This window comes from Brachyistius frenatus, unplaced genomic scaffold, assembly GCF_029030835.1.
Source record: "Brachyistius frenatus isolate BFR_SWC_R1_liver_20210118 unplaced genomic scaffold, ASM2903083v1 Contig_16, whole genome shotgun sequence".
In the NCBI taxonomy this organism is placed as follows: Eukaryota; Metazoa; Chordata; class Actinopteri; family Embiotocidae; genus Brachyistius; species Brachyistius frenatus.
The window spans coordinates 3,221,350-3,240,933 of NW_027210615.1; the positions used below are offsets into that span (position 1 = coordinate 3,221,350).

Sequence of the window (19,584 nt, forward strand, 5' to 3'; positions counted from 1 at the left end):
GGTGAACAGGGAATTGCAGTAGTCCAGTCAGATTATATAAAAGCATGAATGATCATTTCTTGTTCAGTTTGTGATGAAGCAGACTTTAGACTTGATATGTTGATCAAAACAGCCTGATTAAATACAACATGGGGATTTCTAAGAGTAACCTGTACAGCTGAAGTAAGGGACCCAATACACTGAGCGACCTCATAGATTTAGCTATCTGTTGCTAAGACGGATGTCCGTCTTATCTGCAATTAACTGTAAAAAGTTGTTAGCCATCTTGTCCTTAATGGCAGGCAGTCAGTTAAATAAATTGGTCATTTTATCAGCAGTGTGGACTGTCACTAACAATCATAGTCATACTGTAGGCCATAAGTAGATGACATTTTTCACTATTACTTTGCCGATGTGCTCATAATAACATTGTTTACTGCTGCAACTTCTTTTATCCCATCCTTTGTGTGTGCTCAGTTTGTTATTAAATTGATTTAACTAAGATTTAAGCTCATGTATTTATCAGGAGAGACAGTTCCTCCATCACACACCTTGTTTAGGATATAGAGGACCTAGCAGTACTTCAGTAAGTTACAGACACATTACCTGAACTCTCAACCCTGCCTGCACGCTTCACACTTTAGTCACATGTGACTCACTGTCTGGAGCGGGGCGCTACTCTAAATGATGAGGTGCACCTATTAAAAGCGATACTCAGTGTATCGCAAAATGTCAAGGGCAAGTTTGCCTTAATGTGAAAATGAACTGGCCGAGTGCACACATTTCAGTGGAACAAGGTGACCGGTCGACCCCAAATACAACCCTTACAATCTGTCACCAGAGAGAGGGACCATCTATCGAGTTTTGTGTATTTACAGCTTCTATACATTAACCACAAACATTTTTGTATAGTAACAATAGGCAGTCAACAGTACTTCCATCCTCAAGGTTTATTTTCCAAGAAAATGTAGCTCCTTAGATTTGCAGTTGTTAGAGAATGAAAATCTACATTCATCAGTCTATTGCTGTCTTTCATGGAGCGCTTTCATGTTTCCAAGGATGACTTCATGACAGCAGTGATTTCACAATAAAACAATAAGGTGCATATATATATATATATATATAAATATATATATATACATATTGTATACAGTGTTATGTAGGACAGGGTGTACTAGAATGACATTACCTTGACTGTGACAGATGATCGTTATTCTGCTGTCTACCTGCTTGAAGAAGAGGAATGTTTATGGCTGTTTGTGTGTATGTGTGTGCACTCAATCATGCATGCATTCCCTCCTTGATGTGGGAGAGTGAGATTCATTCAGAGCGACAGACTGCATTAGAAAAGATAAATAATAAAGGTAGAGAGCTCAGAAAGAAAAAGGATTAGAAAAAAAAAACAATAATGGGAAATCTGTCTGATGTGGAGTGTGTGTAAGCAGATTTCTATATTTTATGTAAATCTTAACCTTTCTACCAGTGCTGGCTATCAGGTTTGTTGACAGCATGGTGCGTATCTGTCCTGTTGACAGGACGAGCACAGAGATGGAGAGGGAGAAGGAGAGAGAGAAAAGACCTGTCACCGCTGACTAATTACACTGCAAGCAAACAGTTGAGTCCTCTGTTTACATTTGGACAGCCAAGGGAGGCCGAGATGAGCATCATTAATCAGATTTTTCTATTGCATGCTACCAACACACACATACACACGTGCACTCATAAGATTACAAATAGCCATCAGTCATGTTTTTGATTTGACATGAAGGACGGTCTTTCTAATTACCAAAGAGTTTGCAGTGATGAATCATAATAAAGAGCAGGACCAGATGTGGTTAATCAAAACTCTCTGGGGTTTCTGGAAGCCAACACGGGGCTGAAAAGCTGCAGTCAAAGTCAATGGGGACACGGACCATTTCACCCAAAATCATTTACAAACACTTTCATTGGGTTGCAAAAGATATCGTAGGATTTGATTTGGAGACAAAATAAATAGATTTCCCATAGACTCCCATGGGTATTACCAGAGACATGAAAAGCTGTTGACTGCCTCTCCAAAAGTAGATCAATACTGCCGAGATTTTTTTTTTTTAGCTGGATTGAAAGAATTGATGTTTGGAGATCAGTCATAGAGGCTTGAGAAAATCATTCTGAGTTACAGTGCAGCATTTGTAAAAGGATGGGGGGTTCTGAATGTGAACAAAAATGCTAATTACTGGCATATTTATAATATGAATGTAATGCTTAATAATTAAATACATTTCTGCAAAAAGGAAAGAGCCCCCCATTTGAATTTGAAGAATTCAGCTTTCTTTATTAGTCTCTAGGTTGAGCTAACTAAATCTCAAGTATGTGTTTGTGCAAATACTAATGACAAATTTCCTCCCTGCTAATTTTCTGAAAGGTATATCGTGATGTTTTATTTATTTATTTATGTCCTACTCACATTAAGGAAACAGCGATGCATGAAAGGTTGATGTCAATCAGCACTAATTCCACTTCTGGTTTTAAATATAAAATGGACATAAGCATTGGATGGATAGAGAAGGGAAGGAAAAGGAAATGAAAAAAACAACAACTAGGAGGTACAGCAAGAAGAGAAGTCCCCTGCCTTATCGTTTTAGCCGTGGACCACTGGTCATGGGTGGCTTCAGGTCATGTGGCACTAACACACTGGGCCTCGGAGAGGGAGAGACACAAATACACACTTAGACAAGGGCAACTAGACAGGAGAGAGAGGAAGAGGAGGGAGATGTGAGAGAGACGGACCAAGTGTGGCTGAACTGATCTGCTCCGGGGAGGAAGGCAGTTGTTTGGACCAGGGCCATCCGCAAGGACAGAGGAGAGATGGAGAAGAAAGATGGTGATAAGATAAGATGAGACCTCACTGACTCTCATTTGAACAGGTTGCTGCAGATTGTTAGATACAGTGAAGCTACATAGGATTAACATAAGAGCAGGGTACAATGAGAGGATGTAAAATAAAGCAAATTGCAGGTCACAGGTAGTAATGCAGCGTGCTGGTGAGTGTACTTAAATGATTTGAATTTGGAATATAAAATAGTTTGCACTGTATTCTCATTGTTGGTGTTTTGTACATCAACACTATCCCATTAAAAGCAAACTGTTTCATGTCATTCACAACAAAGGGTGAGTCCTTTAATGAAATTATCAATATTGTATTTTAACAATATATTAACATGATGCTTGGCTTAGCAATGCCTCAGTAAATTATTAGCAATTCAATATTCAGTCAGGTCTGTTTGGTTCTGTTTTTGGCCACCAGGGGCAGCAGACCAAGCTTAAAAAAACCAAGTGGCAACAAACTGTACCTTCGCCCATCCGTATGTGAAGTGTCATTCTGAAGCCTTGACCTCATTTGATCTCCCGTTCCTCCTTTCATCATGCCGAAGTGTCCTTTGGGCAAGACTCTGAACCCCAAGTTGCTCCTGGCGAGCACCGTGCACGGTAGCTCTGTTGCCATTGGTGTGTGTAAATGGGTGAATGGGAGGCAAACTGTAAAGCAATTTGGGACGGCTAATGTGATAAATTGCTATTTAAGTGCAAACCATTTACAGCCGCACTGTAAACTTGACAGTACCATTAGGTATTCAATCAAACATAATGCTTTTTGAGGCCTAATATCTAATTAAAGACGACATTCTTTTTCAAATGGACCAGCAGAAAACCAATACGAAGAAGTGATTTTGGCTAATAACACCATAATAACTCAGTAGTCATGGAGCCAGAGGCTTTTTAGAGCCGACCCATTGCGTCTCTCAGTGGTATTGCACTTTCTGGCACTTTCGCACTGGCCTCACTCACAGACGCTACATCCACTTTTATGTACAGTCTATATTAAAACCACATGCTGTCAACTTATGAAGTTGATATGGTAGGCCGTATTAATATTTGCAGAGGACACAGAGCAGGGCTCATTTTGCTGAAAAACCAAAACAACCACCATCATATTGTACATGGTCATTTGATTCACTAGTGATCTAAAAATATTGATTACTGCAGCCTTAAATTTTGGTGGTTAAATTATATTAAATGATTTTGATTGAGATTATGGAAAAAACATTTGTGTATTTTCATGAAAACAGACTTGCTTGAGTTTTTACTTGCTCATGTTGCAGCAGTGTGTTGTATTTGGTTCATCTGTGAGGGAAAAGGCTGTGTGTATGTGTACTGTGTGTATGTGTACTGTGTGTGTGTGTGTGTGTGTGTGTGTGTGTGTGTGTGTGTGTGTGTGTGTGTGTGTGTGTGTGTGTGTGTGTGTGTGTGTGTGTGTGTGTGTGTGTGTGTGTGTGTGTGTGTGTGTGTGTGTGTGTGTGTGTGTTGACAGGTTACAGGTCTTCTGGGCCACTGAGCTGGACAGACAAGACGCATCACTGTCACCTCACGGCTGGTCTGACAGGCAGCCAGGACGGCCATGACAGGCGTAAGTAACACGTTTTAGCCTGGACGCTAACACACTGTGACATATGCTCTCGAACACACACGGGCTCAGGACTCACCAATTACAGTTTCTACACTAATTATAGGCATCGCACAATGTTTTCAGTGAAACACCAGTGATTTGGATGGAACTTGTTGGAATTATGCCGTTTGCACCTTTGTCAGTGATGCACAGCCAGTTTTGTGCTGCAGAGTGTTTCTGTGTTTCGGCTGCAGAAGTCTCAGATACGAAGCCTCTAATGTATTTGTAACACCACTTACTGAGATGACAAATTAAGTATTTGGAGTAGAAAGATGTTACAAGTCATTGGTTTCTCTTAATCAAGTTTCAATTTAGAGGGGGGAAAAAAATCCCCCACTCTTTATTGTTGGTAAGCTCAATCAACAAGCATAATGAGCGCTAATGGGCTCTATCGGCATGCAAGTTCAGGCCAGGAAACTCAAGAAAATTCCCACCCACATATTGTCTTATGGAGTTACGTGGATCATCAATCTATAATGTTTACAATGTGTCGGGTGTAATTTTGTGACTCACTGTTGCAGTTCTCTTTGTATCACACTTTCCTCAACCTGACTTGTTCTTCCACAGTTTGCAGAGTAGCTGTCGGGAACAGAGTCAGTTCATGTTTAGCAAACATGTAATTTATGTGTCTGTAATTACCCATCTATCGTCAATCAACCGAATGCTTGCTTGATGTTTATACATAAATTACTTAACACAACAAAGAAAGAATAGGCCGAGGAATAAAAGGTATAGTGCCAGTAGCCATAGCTCTTCACAATTTGACCGGGTCAACGTGGAAAACTTTCCAACAACACGTTTCAGTCAAAGGTGGATGTTCAGCCTCTAGATAATCATTTATCAGATCCCCACAGTGCATCTCCACTCAGAGGCTCAGTTACACACAGGATCTCTTATTTACCACAATATTAAATTTGTTTCTGCTCAAAGTGACTTCAGACATGTGGATGCTTGTCTTCTGACTCAAAGTCATAATGCTCCGAATTTTCATCACGTTCATCAAAATTAATTCCATATTGAATTATCTTTACAATGAAACATAGTACATCTGTCATACCTGAGATGGATGAAACTGATCAGCTGTTATGTACATTTCTATTAGAGAACAATATAAGTTCATTTAAAGTCTGTGGTCTGTACTGTTTGTTGTGTATCATTTGCCCTAAATTATAATTTTGTTTTTCTTGGTAAGGTTTGGCCAAAACAGCATGTTGCATGATATGAGAAGTATCTGTGACATCAGTGTATGTTATAGAAAAGATCAACTGTACTGCAAAATCACTTGCAGTGAAAACTCATGCATACACAAGGAATTTCTGCTGCTATGTGCAGCGTGGTGTGTACAAATATAGGAAGCCACACGTTGGAACACTGCAGGAACACATGGGGAACATGTGGATTTTACACACATGCTGCTCCTTGCTGCTGTTTCACAGCTGCATGTAAAATCGTGTCTGGTACTTCAGTCAAATGAAAACTTTTCAAAGTAATGAGCCTTTTGTTTGTGAGGAGGCTGAATTAGTTTACAGCTGTGCAGCTGTTACAATCTCATATCTATAATTTTGTGTTGATTTTTTAATCAAATTAAAATTTTACACAGTTTGTTTATGTGCCAGACCAGACCCATGAAGCAAATGAAAACACATGTTTGGACAGTCTGAAGCTTATGTGCTTGTATTACTTTAACTGAGACTAAAAGTGCAACCTTGCGGTTGTATACCTCCACAATCCATGTCTGTCGAGACTTGTACAGTTTTTGTAATGAAGACTTTGAAGAAATTTAGTAGAAGATATTTAATGTATTTTTTAGGATATATAAGTAAAATGTATTTGAACTGACATTGTTAAGCGTTGTTGGTCTTCTGCTGTATGTCTGCTGCATCAGTAAGTAAAGTCATCAAGAAAAAAGGGAAAAAAAGAGTAAAATTCCTCCCATGCGTTACCATACTTGGCCAATGCTTTAAATATACATGTTGCTGCAAAGAAGCTACAAACGTGGATGACTCAAATATAACTTCTTCCTGAAAGAAGAGAAGATCTCTCCAATCACCACAGTTTCAAGGTGGACACCCAACATTAGTGTCACCAATTCAGTATCTGACCAAATGTGAAATGTGGTCACCAACTCCACTTTGCTTCCTGAGCTATGGTGTTGCATAATAGCCAGTAAAGTGTATTTGCAGTATACCAGATGTCACAGTGAAGTTAACGTTTGAAAGAAACTGCTTTTAATCACAAAACTTTAGTTTCCACTTCTGTATTTCTGTAAATCTAAGAGATACTACTGTAAGCATAGCAATTATCCAGCTTACCTCACTTTTTTGTTTATTATAGTTTATTTCTATAAGGTGATCACAGATGGGTTTTCAATTTTAGTTATTAGGCTCTGTATTGCTGCAGTCCCGCTGTTTTGCTGTCAGGTATTTTCTAACTGTCGAAAACAAAAATTATGGAAACAAGACAACAGCAAACGAGGACAAGACTGCTGACAGCGACACCACACAACATGGCAGACACTGCTCTGACACTGCTGGTGTCTCTTGTGACAAATGTAGCACTATGAAACAAGACAAAACCAACAGCAGGAAATCCTGCTTGTTTCGAACACATGTTTAACAGTTAAGGCATCATCTGTCAACATACAAGAAGGCTTTTTAGTGAAAATGAATAACATGATTAAAGGATCTCTCTGGTTTAACAACTTGAGTGTTACTTTCTCTTACTCTGGCTATAATTTGAAGGAACAATAGCAGGATTTACTTGTTGTTTTGTTTACAACATGTCTGATTGTGTGACTGCTCGTGTTTCTTCCACATCAGGCTTTATCGTGATGTCGATAACGTTATCATAACTGCCATAAATTATAGCCAAATCTATGAAAATGAGACCAACTTTCTAATAAACTAAAATTATATTTCAAGATCAGTGCATTATATCTTGTTCATACTTGTATGACATATGTGCATTAAATCCTATTGTGCCTGCTGTCTGAGCTAAGGCAAACTCCTTTCCAAGTCTTATCTAAGTTTAGAGGAACATGTTGAGGTAGTTATGCTGCTGTGCGTCACATTCCTTTAACCCCAGAGGTTTTCTGTCCTTCACTCACAGCTAAAACTGCAACCCATGCTTCTCCTTCATTACTCCTCCCCAGAAAGCTGTCGAACCCGTCTGATTATATCCAGATTACAGTTTATCCAGAATTCTGCAGCCACTCTTTGATGGGCGGTAAGTGGAGAAGACAGTCTTATACTCCGTTTTAGCTTCACTTCATTGGCTACCGGGGCTATTTAGGATTGATTGTAAAGTTTTATTGATCAGCACTGGCTGCACTTTCTCTTTAGAGTAGCATAATAACATCACATTGTTCCACCGCTGCAATAAAATAGCCATTTAAGCCATACTGAATGACATGAAGACATTTTGCAGACAAGAACAACTGTCTTATTATATCCCCTCAGTCACATGGCTTTGCAACCTCTGTCACTGTTTGGGTCATCAGTCTCACAAATGAATACACTAGCCTGGCTAATACTCATTATTATCTCCTTTCTCCTCAGTTTCACACTCATGAATGAAGAGTCAATGTCCTGAATACTTTATAAGGCCTTAGTTGGGTCATTATGCTAAGGGTCACCCAAGTAACTGCCTCCTATAGCCCATTATTGCTGTACTCTCCAGAAATGCTTCAATTACATGCAATGTATACCATTAAAATTGGCTGGCTTTGCTACGGAGGCAGCCAGCAGACAAACAGTGGTAAAGCTGAAGTCTGTCATGTGCTGGCCAGCGAGCATCCTTAATGAGTGGGTGAGATGAAACATGGCACAAAGACTTGCATGCTTCCAAGGCTCTGTAAAGTGGCACCACAGGGATGTCCTGTACTGCACGAGGAGCTGTCATTGTCTGGGCAATAAACCAGGCTTAGCTGGTTGGCTAAGGATGGCATTGTTTGTGTGCATACGCATGTGTGCATACCCATCTGTTAGCAAAAGGTAATCTGTGAAAAGACAAATGCAACACCTGCAGCGCTCAGAGTTATTTTAACAAATGTATTTTCCTCTTTCACCCTCATTAGAGGGCGATATGAGCTGACCTGCTGTTGGGTCAGAGGTAAAGAGAGCCAGGTGGCAGTCTGAACACAATGGACACATTTAGGATTGTAAACGGTCCATAATGTGGCTCCTGATCATCATGGATGATGTGCCTATTGGGCTTGGCCATGTAGACAGCTTTCATTGGCAACAATGAAAGCTGTCTACATGGCCAAGCCCAAGTTTAATTGCACCACTTTATTGTGCTACAAAACCTACTGGACATTTAAGGTCTTGAATCATCTGGAAAACTGCACAATTGAATATTTTTATATTAACAAAGAATCAGGTGACAATGTGTGATATGACATGGGCAACAGGTCCTCAAACACATACGACCATAGGTTGATCTTACCATCAAATACAAATCACACCAGTGTTTGCTAAATAAACGGCTGTAGTTTTTGGTTAAGATAAGGGAAAGATAATGCTACTACTTTCTTAAAGTTATGTAACCTTTGATGTCATGGCAATAGTAAACATGTTCTTTTGTAAAACTGGTTGGAAACGGAAAGCAGACAGTAATCCAAACAATCCACCCACAATTTGGTAACCCCTACTTTCATACCTTGCACAAAGAGTGGTAACCTACCATGAAACACTGTACCAGAATCTACTGAGTAAATAAGTGAGAAAAGGGTGGGAAACAGGGAAATACGTGAAGGGAAATATCAGGATTGGAATCAAATCGTCCTGTGCTGTTTTGTCTGAGTTATGTTGAAATTGAGATTTATTTTATGTTTGATACAGTATATTTTAACTCACTAAAATTTCAAATAAACAATCCACACACAGTGCCCCCTCCTATCAAGAACAAACTCACTTTGTGTAGACGTCATCTTAACTGCATCACTTGTCAAAGAGACCAGATTATTTTTATTTATATGACCACCAGAGGTCGCTTAACTTTAAAACGTAACAGTGGGTCATATAAACCGCTTAAACAAAAAAACCTATGGGGCTGTTTTTTACGAAGGACGGTCTCCAAATGAGATGCTCGTAATGAAAAACTCACAAAGAATGAAAACCAGATCCTGCTGTTTCTCTGAGCTCTACATAGCTTTTAAGCCTTCTTTAGCTCATTGTTTTAGTTTTCCGGCCTGTAGTTCTGCTCTCATTAAACTCACTACCATCTCTGCCAGCACTAAACAACAGCCAGGCGACATTTGCAGCTATAGCTGGTGAACATTTAGCAGCTAAATAATGGAACATTTAGCTGCTAAAGAGACAGACATATTTCCCTCAGGACTTGGCAGAAACCAAAAAACTGAGCAAAAAGGAGACTTAATATTGACGTTAATTTGCCACATGGCCTGAAACACTACTCCAAATGAATGCAAATGTTACCCATTGTCCTCTGGAGGCAACACTGGTCATAACAACTTTAAACAGTGATAATACTATCCCAGATGTTGGGCTCTTATCTTATTCTGCTGCCAACAAGTGGCCAAAACAATAAATTATTGCAGCTTTAAGGATGAAAATGTGCAGTTCAACACTTTTGTTTCGACATGCCCCCATTCATAAATGTACTGCACCTCAAAACGTTAATAACTTCAATTTTAATGCGATCTTGTATAATTCAATGAAAAATCTATTTGGACTACATTTTTGTGGATTAATGAGGGTTTATTTTCAGGTATTGCACAAATTTATAAAGACAATCCAAAAATGGATTATGGTTTAAAAACAAAGACAGGAAGGAAAATGAAAGGAATTTATTTGCAGTTTCCCTGAAACATGTCATTGGTATTGGTTGCAATGTTACTTTTACTACATTAAATAATTAATGTTGCTTTACCTTGGTTTTTATACTGTCGGAGACTTCCACACTGTTAAAACTGAGGCGAACACAGATATTATTAGTCATTAAGTTTATCTACCCATATGGTTGCTATATGGCCTGTATTTCTAATGTTATTGTAGTCATTTACCACAGTTACCCCATCTAATTAGGGCCCGAGCACCGAAGGTTCGAAAGCCCTATTGTTATCCAAGAAATTATCATTCTTTTCGTTCCTTATTTCTCGCCGCAAAGAATTGCATTTTGTGGAGGCTTTACCATATTCAAAATTTTGGTACACGCGTCTCTCCCGGTGCAAAATTTCGTATTTTAGTGGAGTCGCGAGTGGGCGTGGCCAAATGGCTCGCTAGCGCCCCCTAAACAGATGCCCTGGTGGCTACATTTACTTACATGCACAAAATTCGGTGGCCGTATATCACACCGAGATGTACAAAAAATTCCGATGCACCTTTAACGTCAACTCAACAGGAAGTCTGCCATTTTGAATTTAGTTGCCATTTTTGGCGATTCACACATTGTAATTTAACGAACTCCTCCTACAAATTTTGTTGGAGCGACTTGAAATTTATTTCGTCAATTAGTGTGCCCGTGGCGTGGTACTAAGGTATGTCGTCCAAAATAGGGAAAAAAAAAGTCATACTATAGCATGTCGTCCGAAATAGGAGAAAAAAAAAAGTCATACTATAGCATGTCGTCTGAAATATGTAAAAAAAAATCATACTATAGGATGTCATCCCAAATATAAAAAAGGCAAACTATAGCATGTCTGAAATATGTTTAAAAAAAAAATCATACTGTACCATGTCCGAAATAAAATAAAAAGTCATACTATAGCATATCATCCAAAATATGAAAATAAAGTCAAAAATTTGAAATTTTAGAACCTGGAAACTACACGCTATTGTATGAGGGTTTTTTTTTAATACTTCAGACAACATTTTTTTGACATGCCTGGTTCCAGCAGGAATTGAAAAAATTACCTTCTGACAGAGAGGCACCAGCACTAACCACTGCACCACTGTGCCTGTGATGCTGACTTTCTTTTGTCCTTTTGAGGACGTCATTGTATGACTTTTATTTCATAATTTGGGTGACAATTTAAAGTCATACTAAAGCATGTTGTACGAAATGTGACAAAAAAGTCATACTATAGCATGTCATCCAAAATAGCAATAAAATGTCATACTTTAGCCTGTCGTCTAAAATAGGACAAATAAAGTCATCCTGGTTTTATTTTCATAATTTGGACGACATGCTATAGTATGATTTTTTTTTCAAGTCATGAAAAAGGGGGGGGATTGAAGCCCTAATCTTCTTGCTGAAAGGCAGCAGTGGTAACCACTGCACCACCAATCTTCCCCAGACTTCAACAGCACTGTGACAAATCTTTGGCTCACTGCAACCTATAACTCCACTGACCATAAATATTCATTCAAATGCGACCAAAATTGCTGCAGACATTCTTTGGATAATAGATATAGATGTTTTCAAGGGGGTCTGCAGTGATATTAAATATCTCCCTGTAATGTGTAGTGTATGCAAAACTTTTTCAGTTTCTCCAAACGTTTCAACTTCACTAAAAGTCGAATCACCATCAACAGGCCAAGGTGGAATTTGAACCATTAACATCAACCTTGGTGAAGGAGAATCTTTTACCTGTTGAGTTAACCAGACTGTCGGTTGAGTCCCTGGAAGCTCTGAGTGAACTCTGTGAAACACTTTCTCCTACCGCGCCTTACTCTCAGGCGCCAAAGATAGTCCAGCGGTCTACAACACCGCTTCAGAGCTAGAAAAGACCTCATGAAGGCAGAGGTTTGAGCCCTTCGGAATAAAATTTGGAATAAAACCACAAAACATACAGCAATTATCATTCGCCATAAAAGAGTACTTGTTCACATGTGGCATGATACATGTTCAAAGTGTCAAAAATGTAATAGAAAAGACTCAATTAACTAAAATTGAACTGTTAATGCTTTTCTATAAGATATAAATATATACACAGTATATTCTACAGTCATTTAACTATACTTCCATGCCTCCACTGTGACTGTTGGAAACACAGCTCTATCCTGCTATTTTGTAGTGTGAAGAATGAATGGCGCCTACATGCCTGGCTTGTCGTGTTCTAGTGGGAATGGTACCAATATGAAAATGTTAATGCCATGCTCTAACCAACTAAGGCCCATGGGATGAAATATGTAAATTCTCTTCGAAGTCTTTGGGCACACATTAATATCATTATAATCACCACGACTACCACCATCCCATTGTCATGCCAGTGAATTGTGTGCTAAGGTTTTCTGTAGAATAACATCAGCTCACTCTCCTACAAAGATGATAATCATCAGTCATGTGTCAGGTTCCTCTGAATACGAGAGCAAGTTCAGTGACGAACTTCAGATGTGATGTTCTCTGACATTAACTTTTGTATCTGCACTACTGTCTAGTGCTTACAGTGAAGGTCGCGCACGTGTGTGTGTGTGCGCGCATGTGTGTGTTTGGTTGCATTTGGATGCTGAGTGTATGGGTGCTCTAACCAGCCATCCCCCCGGAGGTCACTTTGAAATGGAATAGATTTTTCTAGATCTCAGCCAAGGCTGTAGGGAAGGTCACTTCATTAATCACAGCTAAATGCCACTGTCTGCCCATCTCCCTTCTTAACCAAGTAACACCCCCAGATAACATCATTGATTGATACTAATAATTAATTCTCCTTCGGTACAGAACGACACAGCGTATCATTCAGTGGGGAACCTTTAATTACTATGTAAAGACTCATTAGGTTAATGCCATCGTTTGCTCCGGGTGGCATGGGGGGCAAATGGATGTCTTCCTCTTGCCGTGGCCTTTTGTGAAACAACATGCTTCCCCCTCTCTTTCCTCCTCCTCTCACTTCCTATGTCGTTCTGTCTACGTGCTAGCCTACTTTGTCTGCTGATTCAGTGTTGGAAAATGTCAAGTCAGATTTAGCTTGACAAGATTTTGGCAGATGGGTTTGAAGCACACGATTGGGGGAAAAGAAGAGGCACACAGGCTCAGAGTGTGTTTCTGAATGATTGTATGACTGTCAGTGTGTGCCTTTATGTTCGCAGCCATGTATACAAGCATGTTTATGTTTGTATGTGACACTGTCAGGTTTGCAAGTGAGCCACTAGTCATACCAGGGCATCTGCATCACAAGCAACAATAGAGGACATGTCAAGTTATTTTATTATCTACCAATCCACGCTGTACAAAAGGAGCTGATGCAATGCAGCACCCAGAGGCTTTTACTTTTTCAAGTAATACTCTGTGACATGTACACATAAATAAATGTGTCATCTACTACTATCTCATTCAGTCTCTTTGTTTCAGTTGCCTACTATTAAAGCAGAGTAATGATTCAACCTATGAGGCTGTTATGTTTGCTCTTTTATACAGTCTGCAAGACTTTTCCCTGTAAGGAAATCCTCCTGCGCACAGAAACAGATGCATTTTACATTTCTGATTTGTCGTGAACAGAGTTAGCATTAGTAGTGACGGCCGCAGTTGCTGAAAGAAACAAGCAGCATCTATACAAACTCAAATATTATTGAAATAAAACTGATGGAAAAAGATGGACTTTTGGATTGCTACTGTATAACTCAGGTTTTATGTAGTTACAAGCCCACCTTTGACCTGATTTTATATTATTCTCTAAATAGTAAATGCATGGACAGATTTAAACTGTGCACACAGCCAGGCCTAAACAAACCTGCACTGGTAACTGATCTGATTAAATGGCCTGAATGCACCATGCAGCTCATCCTGCGGCTCACTGCTAGACGTCAGCTCCATCTTGTGGGCTACATTTAGAAAATTGAAGAAAATACAGAGCTGCAACCTGGATATGACATCTTCGCACATTTCCACATCCATTGCTTTTGTTCAAGCAGCCAAGCTGAGCTTGAACAGGGAGTTGTGTGCAGCAGGATCAGGAGACGGTGATGCCCGGTGATTTCACCAATCTTTGAGCTCTATCAGCCCCATTTAAAACAGGCTTAAAGCTTAAAAAGGAGATATAAAGCTGCATGTTTGAAAATGAGATCGTTGCATTGTTTGAGCTAACCATAGACCGGTAGATTGAGATGATTATAGCTGTTGTTTGAAGCCTTCATAATATAAACTATTTATTTAATCGCTGTGTGGGTGATATTAAATATGCATAAGCATATAATCTTTTTACGTAATCCATTTTGCTCTATATGACTGACAAATGGCATGAAAATTATTCAAAGTGCTGTGTAACTAGGAATGGAAACATGATTATCTTACAACAAACCTTATATAAAAAAAATACTGACAATTCTTGCTGCTCAAATCTAGCTAATTAACAAGAATCAACTACTCCGTCATACTTTTGGCGTCAAGAGTTCATAATAGAGACACAAAATGTGTGTGATTATTTCAGATAGGTTGCTGTAACTCATTCTCAAGAACTTCATCAAAATCGTCTGATCTCAAAGATTCTGAAAATATCTCCGAAATTTGGCATTTCACTGACATTTACACAGACTGACTGACAGTCTGAGCAGTTGACGAAAACTATTTTTGGAAATGACCTCAAAAGATTGACAAACTGCAAATAAATAGAGAAGAGCAAATGGATTTATGATCAATATTGGCAACAGCGAACAGACAACAGATGTCTGTCAAATTGGGTTTTTCAACATTGGATATATTAGCCAGCAGGCAGCAAGTAAAGTAATTATATAGAACAATGGAAAGTATGCAGAGTTACTTACAATGTATATCTGTGGTAAGGTGAAACTATTAAATTAAATTCACAAACCCAAACTGCACAGAAGGACGGCGCGACAGTGCAGGTGCCAGAATGTATTTAAAGTTAGCATTTGGTCAAGGTGAAAGACAAGGTGAATGAAACTTTTAGCTCATTTGGTTCATTTTACAGTTAGACTATTAAACTAAGTCTGTGCCAGGTGTTAAATTGTCCTTTAAAGATCATTGGCCCCAGCCATTAGCAGATTATTCCTTTAATTCTACTTTACAAGAGAAAGCCCATTGTAAACCACATAATATGAGCGTGATATTATGACACTGGGCTTTTATGTGTTTTATGAACGGAAATGCATCTGAAGTTTATTGATTTTAAAATTACTGTTGATTTACTGTACTCCACGGTGGTTAAAGCTAAAAGGTCTGGGGTTGGGACCTCGGATGAGTCATTCCTGCGCTCCTCTGGGTGCTCCGGTTTCACCACACAGTCCAAAAATCTGTCTGTATGTACAGATTGTTCCTGTGATAAACTGGTAACCTTATGGGAAATGTGGGTGTGCTGTAGTTAACTTCCATTCAGGTGACCTTGCATAGAATAAATAATCATCTGTAATCAGCAGTACTTTCTGAAACAGAAGGAGAGCTGTTGAACAAAGACAAAGAGAGAGACAGAACACAGGTACACAGTTGGACATTCACCTTCCTATCAGAGGAACAGCAGTTTTTTTCATAAAGTTTAGAGGATTCTCTGCAGCAGGACAGGTTTTGATTTGTAACACTGGCTTAAACAGATTATCTGAGACTGACCAACTGTGCATGATGATAGGTGAGGGCCTGAAATGATCAAAGAAAAGGCAGCTGAAGTAGTACACACAATTAAAATGATAAAGGAGGGATAGAAAGAACTGATTTACTATTAAAAAAAAAATCCTTCCTATAAATGTACGATTTAAGGAGTGATATAAAGGAAGGTACCAAGTTAACCAACCTGAGTTCCTCAGGTAGGCAGTTTCACAGTTGGAGGGCTCAAACAGAAAATGCCCTATTTCATCTGGTAGAGAGGCAAGCTGATAGAACAGTTACAATGATTATACCTGAGGAGTGCAGAGAGCAGCCAGGCTCAGAGGGTGCACCCTAAACCTGTGATGTATGTAGGAGCAAGGACATAGAGCTTTAATCGTAAGTAGCAAAAGTTTAAATTAGTTTATACTTAACAGATAGCTAGTGTAAAGTTGTAAAAATGGTTGTTATATGGTCTGGTCTCTTAGAGTTTGTCAGAAGTTTGACAGGTGAGTTTTGAAAGAGCTAGACACGGCAGATGGACTTTTGGCTGAGCCCTGAATACAGGAAGTAATCCAAACGTGACGAGATAAAAGCATTGAGGACTTTTACAAGGTTGAGGAGAATTCTTCCATTACAACAGAGAACAATCTGTATGAAAGGAAGGTGAAACCAGGGAATGAGCAATGTCCTTCATACCAACACAGTTGGTATTTAGAAATACAGCTCAGGAATTATTTTTTTTTTTAAATCAGCATCTCTACGTGTATGACAGCCGTTCCATTCCAGTGTCTGTTGAATTCCAATACAGGCACACCTGAATCTACTTAATGAGATACTCATTAGGTGATCACCTGAACCAAATCTTATTTAATGAAGAAAAGTATAAAAAACCAATCCTCTTGCAATAGGACCAGCTTGATGGCAGAAACAGTGCTAGTAGTACATCAAAGGTAATTGGAATAAAAGAAGTGACTATTGACCATGCCAAAAGAGTTAAAAAGAAAAGTTTTGAGTGAGGAAAAGAAGGGTTCAATTCTGGCTTTACTGGCAGAGGGATACAGTGAGCGTCGGGTTGCTTCCATCCTTAAAATTTCAAAGACGGCGGTTCATAAGAACAAGGTCAAGCAGCAGACATTAGGGACAACGAAGCTACAGACCGGCAGAGGACGAAAACGACTCTCCACTCACTGGGATGACCGCCAACTCATTCAAATGTCACTCAACAACTGTAGGATGATATCAAGTGACCTCCAAAAAGAACAGCAAACTGCAGCTGGGGTGAAGTGCACGGCGAGAATGGTTAGAAACAGGCTCCTAGGGGCGGCTGAAGTCGTGCAAAGCTAGAAAAAAGACCTTCATCAATGAGAAGCAAAGAAGAGCCAGGCTGAGGTTTGCAAAAGACCATAAGGATTGGACCATAGAGGACTGGAGGAAGGTCATCTTCTCTGATGAGTCCAATTTTCAGCTTTGCCCAACACCTGGTCATCTAATGGTTAAACGGAGACCTGGAGAGGCCTACAAGCCACAGTGTCTCGCACCTCCTGTGAAATTGGGTGGAGGATCGGTGATGATCTGGGGGTGTTTCAGCAAGGCTGGAATCGGGCTGATTTGTCTTTGTGAGAGACGCACGAATCATGCCAAGTACAAAGTTGTCCTGGAAGAAAACTTGCTTCCTTCTGCTCTGACGATGTTCCCCAACTCTGAGGAGGGTTTTTTCCAGCAGGATAATGCTCCATGCCACACAGCCAGGTCAGTGAAGGTGTGGATGAAGGACCACCAGATCAGGACCCTGTCATGGCCAGCCCAATCTCCAGACCTGAATCCCATTGAAAACCTCTGGAATGTGATCTAGAGGAAGATGGATGGTCACAAGCCATCACACAAAGCCGAGCTGCTTGATTTTTTTTTTTGCGCCAGGAGTGTCATAAAGTCCCCCAACAGCAATGTGAAAGAGGTGGAGAGCATGCCAAGACGCATGGAAGCTGTGATTGTAAATCAAGGTTATTCCACCAAATATTGATTTCTGAACTCTTCCTAAGTTAAAACATTAGTATTGTGCTGTTTAAAAATGAATATGAACTTGTTTTCTTTGCATTATTCGAGATCTAAAAACACTGCATTTTTTTGTTATTTTGACCAGTTGTCATTTTCTGCAAATAAATGCTCTAAATGATAAAAATTGTATTTGAAATTTGGGAGAAATGTTGTCAGTAGTTTATAGAATAAAACAAAAATGTTCATTTTACTCAAACACATACCAATGAATAGTAAAATCAGAGAACCTGATAACTTTTAAGTGGTCTCTTAATTTTTTCCAGAGCTGTATATTATGGTCGACCGTATCAGATGTGGAACTCAAATAAAGTCTAAATTAAATTGAAGAGGCCGCAGAATCAGCAGCGAGCACTAAATCATTGGTAACCTTAATAAGATCTGTTTCTGTGCTATACGTGGTACAGAAACCTGATTGATATTCCTGAAAATTATGATTTAATCATGTGTGTGATTCATTCAGAGGCCTCATACTTTTTTAAACATTTCAGATAAAAAAAGATGAATTTAAAACTGCTCTAAATATGCTTACAATGAGAAGGTCAGGTGTAGGTTTCTTTAGGAGAGGTCAAACAATTGCATTTTTAAAACCAGGTCGGACACAGCCAGTAGGCAACAGGCAATAAGTTATTGATAGGGAGAATTTGTGGGACAACAGTCAACAAAAGGAGTTTTGGACATATTTCACCCTTGTTAAGGCTAGTCTCACATAACTCAACAGGCAGTCGATGAGTTCTTGAAACACTTCAAAAACTGAGGCTGTAAAGTGGGTTTTGGAAGTGAGAAGGTTCAGCAGCAGGTCATGTAATAAGCTGAGTCATTGGTATTGATCCATGACTTTTCAGCGCTTTTAGAAACACTCAAAATCAGTCACATCAACCTGTTTTACTGTATTCGATGCCTCTAAAATAAGAGTGCTGCGTCATCCTGAACACACATTACAGATTAATACCCCCTGAGAATCACACGTTATCCACTTTTTATTTTATAATCAATTGATGAGATTATATAGGTACCACCTTCACACAATTACATTTGCTTATATTCTCCCATTGAATAGAATATCTTTATTACCTACAAAGATTACATAGATCTGTCTCATGACTAACATCAGACAGAGAAAAAACAAACTCTCTAATATGTTCAATGTAACCACTCAGTCATCCACCTCAACCCATACATTTAACCCCCAGACACACACCTGAGCAGCAGCAGGTTAGTATATCTTCATGGCACTGTGGATTTCAGTGTTATCTTCTGGCTTTTTAGGCTTTAAGTGAAAGATGTTCTTTACACAAATGTTGAAAAGCTGCAGTAAAGATTAAATATTTTTAAATTTCGTGTTTAAATGTCATAACTTTATGACCAGTGTACACCTTTGACAATTGTGACCAAAACAAACCAAAAAAAAGGTTAATAGATAAAGATCTTTTAAGGCTATACAGTATATAAAGCTACATTGGCTATAAAATGCAAATGCTTAGTACGGTGCATGTTTTTGTCGATTCGTGTAAGTGTGAATGTCCTGCTGAAGGCTGTCATGATTCATAAACTTCTGGCAAGGTACAGTAATTATTCATGACAAGTAACACTATGTGTGGGCGGGAGCAAATCGAGTCATAGTGACATGTTTCAGC

General features: G+C 39.2%; 1 protein-coding gene across 1 annotated transcript in view; it reads right to left on the reverse strand.

Annotated features, from left to right (window-relative positions):
* Positions 1-19,584, reverse strand: part of slc66a1 (solute carrier family 66 member 1) — a 245,126-nt gene that overhangs the window by 169,101 nt on the left and 56,441 nt on the right. The gene's annotated exons all lie outside the window — the stretch shown is intronic.